The sequence below is a fragment of the Portunus trituberculatus genome, chromosome 40 (assembly GCF_017591435.1).
Source record: "Portunus trituberculatus isolate SZX2019 chromosome 40, ASM1759143v1, whole genome shotgun sequence".
Lineage (NCBI taxonomy): Eukaryota > Metazoa > Arthropoda > Malacostraca > Decapoda > Portunidae > Portunus > Portunus trituberculatus.
In genome coordinates this window covers 25,414,378-25,425,126 of record NC_059294.1, presented here as the reverse complement: position 1 = coordinate 25,425,126, position 10,749 = coordinate 25,414,378, and positions in this window count along the sequence as shown.

Genomic DNA, 10,749 nt, shown 5'->3' with positions numbered 1-10,749 from the left:
GACTTACATTCCCATGTCCTCCATAAGCCTGACATAATTAATTGCCTTGCAGGAGGAAGAGACATGGCTGCCTGAGCTGCGGGGTTATGCCTCCCACACCTTCAGTTGTGGTAACGGCAGTAGTTGGAGGATGGCTACTTACATTCAGTGTTTCCACATTCAAGGAAATTGTCCTGATATCAGGAAATTTTGGTTTTGACAAGGATGCGTTTAAGGAAATAGTAAATTTAAGGAAATCACAAGGAATTGCCAATAAAATAAGAATATCAAAAATTTTAAAGAATTACAAATAACAATATGCCTGTATGCAGCAGCAGACCTTAAGTGCCAACATTAATTTTGGTCTCGGATGTTTGGAACCATTAATTACTACCATTAAATCAATTAATCAACGCACTTAAAATAGCACTAAATAATGTTGGAAACAATGCAGATATATTTTCATCATAATCAATAACGTTATGAGAAAGAGGTCAAGGGAAAAACAATGAAAAAGATTAAAATGACTGTGAGGGGATAAAAAAAATGTCATTGAGAGAGAGAGAGAGAGTGTGTGTGTAATTCACTGTTTGATCTGCTGCAATCTCTGACGAGGCAGCCAGACGTTACCCTACGGAACGAGCTCAGAGCTCATTATTTCCGATCTTGGGATAGGTCTGAGACCAGGCACACACCACACACCGGGACAACAAGGTCACAACTCCTCGATTTACATCCCGTACCTGCTCACTGCTAGGTGAACAGCTACACGTGAAAGGAGACACACCCAAATATCTCCAACCGGCCGGGGAATCGAACCCCGGTCCTCTGGCTTGTGAAGCCAGCGCTCTAACCACTGAGCTACCGGGCCGTGTGTGTGTGTGTGTGTGTGTGTGTGTATTTACGTAGTTGTATTTACCTAGTTGTAGTTTTACAGGGCCTGGGCTTTATGCTCGTGTGGTCCCGTCTCCATATCTACACTTACCCAATTTTTCTTTAAAACTATGTACACTCTTTGCTGATACCACTTCCTCACTCAAACTGTTCCAAGTCTCAACACATCTTTGCGGGAAACTGAATTTTTTAACATCTCTCAGACATCGTCCCTTCCTTAGTTTCTTACTATGCGATCTTGTGCTTCTAAAGTCATATTCTTCTCTCAGGATCAGTTTCTCATTATCCACTTCATCCATTCCGTTAATCAATTTATAAACTTGTATCAGATCCCTCTCTCTTCTCTGCTCCAAGGTTGGTAGATCCATTGCCTTTAGTCTCTCCTCATATGCCATCCCTTTAAATTCTGGAACCATTCTTGTAGCCATTTTTGTAGTCTCTAATTTTCTTATGTGTTTCTTTTATGGGAGTCCACACAACTCCTGCATATTCCAATCTAGGTCTTATTTTAGTACTTATCAATTTCTTCATCATTTCCTTGTCCATATAGTGAAATGCTACTCCAATATTCCTTAGCAAATTATACGTCTCTCTGAAAATTCTATCAATATGGCTAACCGGTTGATTATTTTCTTCCATTGTCACTCCCAAGTCCTTTTCCTTTTTACTTTTTCTAGTTCTACTCCATCTCCCATCTTATAGATTCCCACTGGTCGTCTTTCACTTTTTCCCATTTCCATGACATGGCTTTTGTCCACATTGAATTCCATCTCCCATTTTTGCTCCATTTCCAGATCTTGTTTAAGTCTTCCTGTAGTATTTCACAATCCTCTTTTGTTTAATGACTCTGCACAGTTTCGCATCGTCCGCAAACAGATTTATGTAGCTGTTCACTCCTCTGGCATGTCATTTATATATACGAGAAAAGTATTGGTGCCAATACTGACCCCTGTGGCACTCCGCTGTCTACTGTTCTCCACTTGGACTTCATATCTTTAACTATCGTCCTTATTTCTCTCCCCTTAAGTAATTCTTCATCCATCTCAATGTGCTTCCTTTTAAGCCACCCTTCTCCTCTAACTTCCATAGTAATCTTTCATGTGGCACTTTATCAAAAGCCTTTTTAGATCTAAATAAATACAGTCAACCCATCCTCTCTCTCTTGTACTTTATCAACTATTCTAGAGTAGAAACTCAATAAATTTGTCACACATGACCGACCTTTTCTAAAACCAAATTGGCTATTTGATAATATTTTGTTGTCTTCAAGAAACTCGATCCATTGCTTCTTTATTACTTTTTCACACATCTTGCATATTACACTAGTTAGTGATACCGGCCTGTAATTTAAAGGTTCTTCCTTCCTTCCGCTCTTATATATGGGAACCACCTCAGCTCTTTTCCACTCCACTGGCACTGTTCCATTTTCTATTGAGCATTTTATGATGTTGTATATTGGACTTGCTAGTTCTTCCCTACATTCTTTCAGTATTCTGCCTGAGACTTCATCCGGTCCCATTGCCTTTTCCTCATCCAATTCCGTCATCAACTTTTTATTTCAAGCTTGGTTACTTTAATCTCTTTCATATAGACAGTCTCTATTACCCTGTGGTCTTTCAAATTTGGATTCCTTAGTAAAGACCTCATGAAATTTACTATTTAACAGTTCTGCCATACTTTTGGGTCTTCCACCATTCCGTTTTCTCCTTTTAACCTTTCTATTGTTTCTTTTTGTCTTATTTTTTCCATTTATGAATCTGTAGAACAATTTTGGTTGTTCCTTACATTTTTCGACAATGTCCTTTTCATAGTTCTTTTCTTCTTCCTTTCTCACCTTAGCATATTCATTTCTTGCTGTTTTGAAGTTTTCCTTATTTTCTGGATTTCTGTTTCTTCTCCACCTTTTCCATGCTCCATCTCGTTTCTCCTTTGCCCTAGCACATCTTGCATTAAACCAATCTTTCTTTCCTTCTTCTTTAGGTCTATATTTCGGAACATATTCCCTGACCCCAGTTTTGTGTGTGTGTGTGTGTGTGCGCGCATATCTGATTAGTAAAGACAAGACATGGAAGCCACACCAATCTCCGGGAATATGGAACGTAACATTTCAAGGAGTATGAAAAATTGATTTTTTTTCAAGGGTTTCACCTGTACCTATAATGGCTACCAACCAACACATAATTGATCCTGTTCGTTTATTCTACCTAAGGGATGTAGATATATGAGAGGACCTCATTTTATAGGTACCAGTTTATTTTGTGATAAGTATAAATTATTCACAGTACTTTTAAGGCCTACACATACGATATATTAGTAGCTCCTAAAAGCCATTTAGAGAACGCATTGGACCAAAGAAAACTCGAGGGAGTAAGGGTAAGGAGCTAGGAAGGGCCTCCCTCTACGTCATGCGGAGTGACTCGGCTCCACCAACCAGCATCCTGAGGGGCTCATAGCTCCACCCCAAAATGTGCGTAGGTGGACCTGAATATTAGGTGGACATTGGCTGAACCTGATCGCAAGACTGATGATACTACCTCATTCAACCTGTGATATTTTGGTAACCATGACATCTAGAGACATCTGATTTTTTGCATTGCAAAGAGAAAGAGTTGATTGTGGGCAGAAAACCATTTGTACTCACTCGTTTATTGAATTTCTAAGTGAAATCAGTATGTAAATACAGGTTATTTTGTGTGTTTCTTGCCAAACTTTTACTTTTGGAACCCATGAGTTCACTAAACTAAATAAAAAATACACACTGACACATACATGCACAAAGGATGAATAGTGATACACAATGCGGGCTGAATGTTCAGGTGGAAGCGGGTACCTGAGCGATCACTGCGCCACGTGCTGATGGCTAATCGTATCTTTAAAATATCGTAGTATTTCAAGGTGTAAATTATATAAAAATTTTCATCGTATATAAAAAAAAAAAAAAAATGTATGTTAGGGTAATCATATGTCGAAGTACCACTGTATATATATATATATATATATATATATATATATATATATATATATATATATATATATATATATATATATATATATATATATATATATATATATTGATAAGAAGTAGTTAGAAATAAAGAGGACATTTCTTTTTCATGCCATGCGATTTCATGTTTTATTTTAAGGTCCATGAGAAATTGATGTTTTGCATAATAAGATGTTATTAATTGTTTCTCATGGCGAAGCAGTTTTAGCCGTTCTTGTCAGCTGCCGTTTCGCTGATGTCTTTCTTCAGCTAGCTTCAAAGCTCCTTGCTTTGCATCTTGTACCGGTTTCTTCTTAAATGCAGGCTTAACAAGTACATGCATATTATGTGTTAAAATGTCTTTTCGTTTGTTTTTAAGGTGTTTAATGAAAAAAAAAAAAATACACAATATGTTGAAACGTCTTTTCTCTCTCTCCCTCTCTCTCTCTCTCTCTCTCTCTCTCTCTCTCTCTCTCTCTCTCTCTCTCTCTCTCTTTTATGTTTATATGATGATTTATAACTAAATTCTTTCGATAAGATCTTTTTATATTGAAGTCATGTTCATTGTTATGAATGAAAACTTTAGATTTGATGAAAATAAGTTAATTTAGAGAAACGATATATAACAAAACATGTTATTTTAGTGGTTTTCTGTTTTTAAGAATCAAAGCTCAGTGGTGTAGGTAAATGCTTATGTGCACACTATTTGTTTATGAAAGTGAAATATGTAAAAGAATAGATTATTATGCATAAATTGCTTTAAAACACCAAAAACGACGCAATTATTTTATCACTAAAATGACACGTTTTGGTAATTTTATTTTGTTTCCGTATATTGGCTTGTTTTAATAAATTTTATCGTTTTCAAACACAACAATGTAAATGACTTTGATATACAAAATTTTCTATCGAGATAGTTTTTTTTTCATAAAACACCTTATAAGCACATAAAAAGACGTTTCAACAAATATTGTGTGTATGTTTTTCCATTAAGCACCTTAAAAACATATATGAAATTTTAACAAATATTGTGTATATAATTCTTTTCCCTGCATTTCATAATTTGGGTGCATAAAGGACTGGAAACAACGAAAATAACCCTTTTTTTTTTTTTTTTTTTTTGCATATTTCAATTCCTTAAACGAATATTTTGTACTTATGCGTTTTTGCTACGTATCTCAGTTTTTGTCAATAAATATACGGAAAACCACTATAGTAACACATATTTTTTTTTACTTTTATTTCGCTTAACAATCTTGCCTCATTTCATTCAATTTTATCAGTTTAAACATAACAATGTAAAATGACTGTAATATAAGAAATAAAAAATAGAGATTTTATTTTTCATAAAACACCTTGAAAAGACATCAATAAGACTTTCTAGCAAACAATGTGTATATACTTGTTTTCCCTGCATTTCTTCACCATTTCTTACTTACATACAAACAAAGAAATAGTGTGCATATAAGCATTTGCCTGCATTTCTGAGCTTTAATGCATAAATTGCTGAAAACCACTAAATAACACGTTTCTATTTACTTTTATATCGTTTATCTTTAATTCCTTATTTTCATCAATTTTATCGTTTTAAAGCATAACAATGTTAAATGAATTCAATATAAAAAAAAATCAACCCATATAGTCCTTTTTTTCATAAAACATCTTAAAACACGTAAAAAAAGAAAAAAAAATTACGTATACACTAGTTTTGCCTGCTTTCTGAATTTCCTTGCATAAAACACCAAAGGAAATACCTGATTTTTTGCATATTTCGCTTCTATAAACTAATATTTTGCATATTATTCTTGGTTTGCTTGCATTTCTAAGTTTTGGTGCATACAAAGCTGAAAACCACTAAAACAACACGTTTCTGTTAATTTTATTTCGTTTTTCTATATTGGCTTATTTATCATCAGTTTTATCGTTTTCAAGCATATCAATGTAAATTACTTCCATATACAAAATTTTATACAAATATTGTGTATATAAGGGGTTTGTCTGCATTTCTGACTTTTGGTAAACGAAAAGCTAAAAACCACTAGAATAACGTTTTTCTTACTTCTATTTCGTATCTATATATTGGCTTATTTTCATCGACTTTTTCGTTTTGAAGTATGTATATATATATATATATATATATATATATATATATATATATATATATATATATATATATATATATATATATATATATATGTGTGTGTGTGTGTGTGTGTGTGTGTGTGTGTGTGTATTAAAGTATTTTACGGAAAGAAAATTCTCTCGATTGAAAATTTTGTATATTAATGTTGTTTTACATTGTTACCCTTTAAATGTAAAAAAAAAAAAAAAAAAAAAATATATATATATATATATATATATATATATATATATATATATATATATATATATATATATATATATATATATATATATATAGTCTGACCATTTTATGAAGATCGTTTAGGCGTTGGCATTTTCGGGGATTTCCCGGCCTGCGGCGCTGCCAAACCTTGTGCTGGGTAAATTAAGGGATTAGAGCTTATGTCAATGAGAACCTTCCTTCTCACACACTACTCTCTCTCTCTCTCTCTCTCTCTCTCTCTCTCTCTCTCTCTCTCTCTCTCTCTCTCTCTCTCACACAGAATTTACATTTCATGCAAATATATTTCTATCAGAGATAGAAAAATTAGTAAATTACTAAAATTTGAGAAAAGAATCTGCCTGTCAGTCAGTCAAGCTGCCTCTCTCTCTCTCTCTCTCTCTCTCTCTCTCTCTCTCTCTCTCTCTCTCTCTCTCATCCTGGGTGGTAGAGGGAGAGGAAGTGACCCATGGATTAACACGGTCACTTTGACCTGTGACCTCACTCGGTCACCCAGAGGGATGTGACAACGCTCGGAGGAAACGTTGTCGAGTTTTGTTGTGTTTGCAAATATAAATGCAAAATATATTAAAGAATAAACACAAATTACTCTAACTTGCCTCTTTGGAGCATCACAATGTATATGTACTACAACACCATTCAGTTAATAAGTATCAAGTACCTGACTTGAGATGCGTATTGGTACAAGTGTGACAACGCCGCAGGCAGGGAAATCCCCGAAAAAGCCAACGCCTAAACGATCTTCATAAAATTGTTAGACTATAGGATGTTTTAACAAATATTGTGTACATACTTGTGTTGCCCCCTTTTCTGAGTTCGGTGCCTAAAATGCTGTAAACCAGCAAAATAACCCTTTCTTTAATATTTCAGTTCCTTAAACAAATAATGTGTGCATACACGTTTTGAGTGCATTTCTTTGTTTTGATGCAACAAATGCTGCAAACTTCTAAAATAACACATTTTTCTTACTTTTCTTTCGTTTCTCTATATTGGCTTATTTTCATCAACTTTTCCGTTTTGAAGCATAACATTATAAAATTAATTAAATATACAAAATTTTCAATCAATATAGTTTCTTTATTTTCATAAAACACCTTCAAAACACATAAAAAAGACGTTTAAAAAGAGTGTTTATACTTGTTTTTCCCTGCATTTTTTAGTTTTAGTTAAAAAATGCTTGAAAACAAAGTAACACATTTTTTTTTCACAAACACTTCCTTTAAAAAATATTCTGTATATACGCGTTTTGCCTGCATTTCTTAGTTTTGGTGCGTGAAAAGCTGAAAACCACTAAAACAAGACACTTTTGTTACTTTTATTTTGTTTTGTCTATTTTCGTTTATTTTCACCAATTTTATACTTTTTAAAGCATAGCAATGTAAAGTACAATCAAAATGCAAAATTTTCAATCGAGCTAGTATTTTTCACCTTAAAGACACATGAAAAAGGTGTTTTAACAAAAACTGTGTATATAATAATTCTAATGCTGTTCTGAATTTTGGTGTCTAAAATGCTCTAAAACACCAAAATAGCACATCTTTATATATATATATATATATATATATATATATATATATATATATATATATATATATATATATATATATATATATTTCAGTTCCTTAAACAAATTGTGTGCATATACGCGTTTTCCCTACATTTTTGTGTCGGGGTGCATAAAATCCTGATAACTACTAAAATAAAACCTTTTTCTTACTTTTATTTCTTTTCTATATACGTATTGACTTATTTTCATCAATATTATCGTTTTGAAGTACATTATAAAATGACTTCAATATACAAAACTTTTTTTTTTTTAAACACCTTAAAAACATATAAATAAGACGTTTTAGTAAATATTGTGTATATACTTGTTTTCCCTTCATTTTTGAGCTCTGGTGCATAAAATACTGGAAAACACCAAAAAATAACAAATTTTTTCACATATTTCAGTTCCTAAAAAAAATTGTGTTTATATACGAGTTTTGGCCTGCATTTCTATGTTTTGATGAAAAAACAAACAAACAAACTAACTAAAAACTACTAAAATAACACGTTTTTGTTGCTTTTAATTTGTTTTTCTTTAATGCTTTATATTCTTTTATTCTATCGTTAAGAAGCATAAAAATATAATATGATTTGAATATACAAAATATTCAATAGAAGTATTTTTTTTCTTTTTCAGAAAACACCTTAATTAAAAACACATAAATAAGACATTTTAACAAATATTGCTTATGTCTTTATTTTGCCTATATTTCTGATTTTTTTTGTTCATAAATGCTAGTAAACAACAAAATAACCATTTTTTTGCAGATATCATTTCCTTTAACAAGCATAATCTTTATACTACTTTTGCCTGCATTTCTTAGATTTGGTGCCCAAAAAAAATAAAAATGATGAAAAACCATTATGATAACAATTTTTTGTTATAATAACAGTTTTTAATCAAATGTTTTTTTTCATAAAACACGTTAAAAAGCATGAAAAAGATATTTTAACAAATATTTTGTATATACTTGTTTTGCCTGGTTTTTTTTTTCTGAGTCCTGGTGTCTAAAATACAGTAAACCATCAAAATAACCCATCTTTTTACATATTTCAGTTCCTTAAACAAATAGTACGCTTACGTGTTTTGCGTGTATTTCTGTGTTTTGGTGTATGAAAACCTGAAAACAACTAAAATAACACGTTTTTGTTACCTTTATTTTGTTTCTCTATATTGGCTTATTTTCATCAATTTTATCATAACAACGCAAAATGATTTGAATATACAAAAATTTTGATCGATATAGATATTTCTAGAAAAAAAAAACTTCAAAACACATAAATAAGACCTTTTAACAAATATAGTTGATATACTTATTTTGCCTGCATTTCAGTTTTCGTTCATAAAAAGCTAAAAAAAAAAAAAAAAAAAAAAATAGCCCATGTTTTGCGTTTATCATTTCCTTCAACAAATATTTTGTTTATACGGTTTGTGCATTTATTTATTTTTTTTTTAAAGCTGAAAACTAATAAACTAACACATTTTTGTTACATTTATTTAGTTTTCTGTATTGGCTTATCGTCATTAATTTTATCGTTTTAAAACATAACGAGATAAAATGACGAATATACAAAATTTTCAATCACTATAGTTCTTTATTTTTTTTTTTTCAGAAAACACCTTAAAACACAAAAAATGAGACGTTTTAACAAATATTATGTAAATACTTGTTTTGCTTGTGTTTCTGAATTTTAGATCATTAAACGCTTGAAAACATCAAAATAACCCATTTTTTTCACATATTATCCCTGCCTGCATTTCTTAATTTCCGTGCGTAAAAAGGTAAAAACCAATAAAACAAGACGTTTTTGTTACTTTATTCAAATGTTCTATTTCTAGTTTATCTTCATCAATTTTGTAGCTTTAACAATGCGTAACAATGTAAAACATAAATATACAACATTTACAATCGTTTTGTTTTCCCTGCTTTTCTGAGTTTTGGTGGTATAAAACGCTCTATGCCAAATGATGACATTTGGAATTGCCGTGAGAGAAGCGTGGGTTCGAAACCCGCTCGGAACTTGCAAAAAAAATCTGAATGATCATCATGATGGAATGCACAGGGGAGAGCTAATCTGCCCTCCCCTCCCCTTCCCCCTTCCTCCCCAGGCTGGGAACTACAACGACTGCCTTATTACTGACTCTCTCAAGTATTTAAGTTAACAATAGGCTAGATAGGTTAGGTTACGATAGGTAATAAGAGAGAGACAGTATCTGGCAGTCTACGTAGTGACCAGAAGATGGAGGAGGGAGAAGAAGAGGATCCAACAGCAACAGCAGCGGAAGAAGAGGACCGACCGGCACCAGCAGCAAGAGGAGCAGAGCACTACAACTTCAAGCGTCACCAAACTGACTGACTCAAGCATAGGATAGGATAGGATAGGATAGGTTAGGTTAGTTAGTCAGTAAGGTGGCCCTTGTAGTTGTCAGGGTCAGGAGGAGCAGGAGAGGAAGAAGAGGTAGAGGAACACCGCGCCACCAGCAGCAGCAGAGGAAAAAGAAGAAGAGGAGGAGCACCGCCCCACCACCACCAGCAGCAGCAGAGGAAGAAGGAGCAAGCAATAATGACATCTATGTATCTATGTACTGTATCTGTGTGCTATGTAACTATGTACTATGTATCTATGTCCATTACTTGTCTCTCCCACACATGTGCAGCAGCAGCAGCAACAGAGGAAGAAGAGGACCGACCGGCACCAGCAGCAGCAGCAGCAGCAGGAACAGCAGGTAAGTGCATGGCATCTGTGTGTGTATGTATGTTCTGTGTTCTATGTATCTGTGTTCTATGTATCTGTGTAACTATGCAGTATGTACCGATGCACTAATCCATTACTTGTCTCTCCCACACAGATGCAGCAGCAGTAGCAGCAGCAGCAGCTTGTCTCTCCCACAGAAGAAAGAAGAGGACCAACCAGGCACCAGCACAACAGCAGTCTCTCCCACACAGGTACAGCAGCAGCAGCAGCAGCACCGACAGCAGGA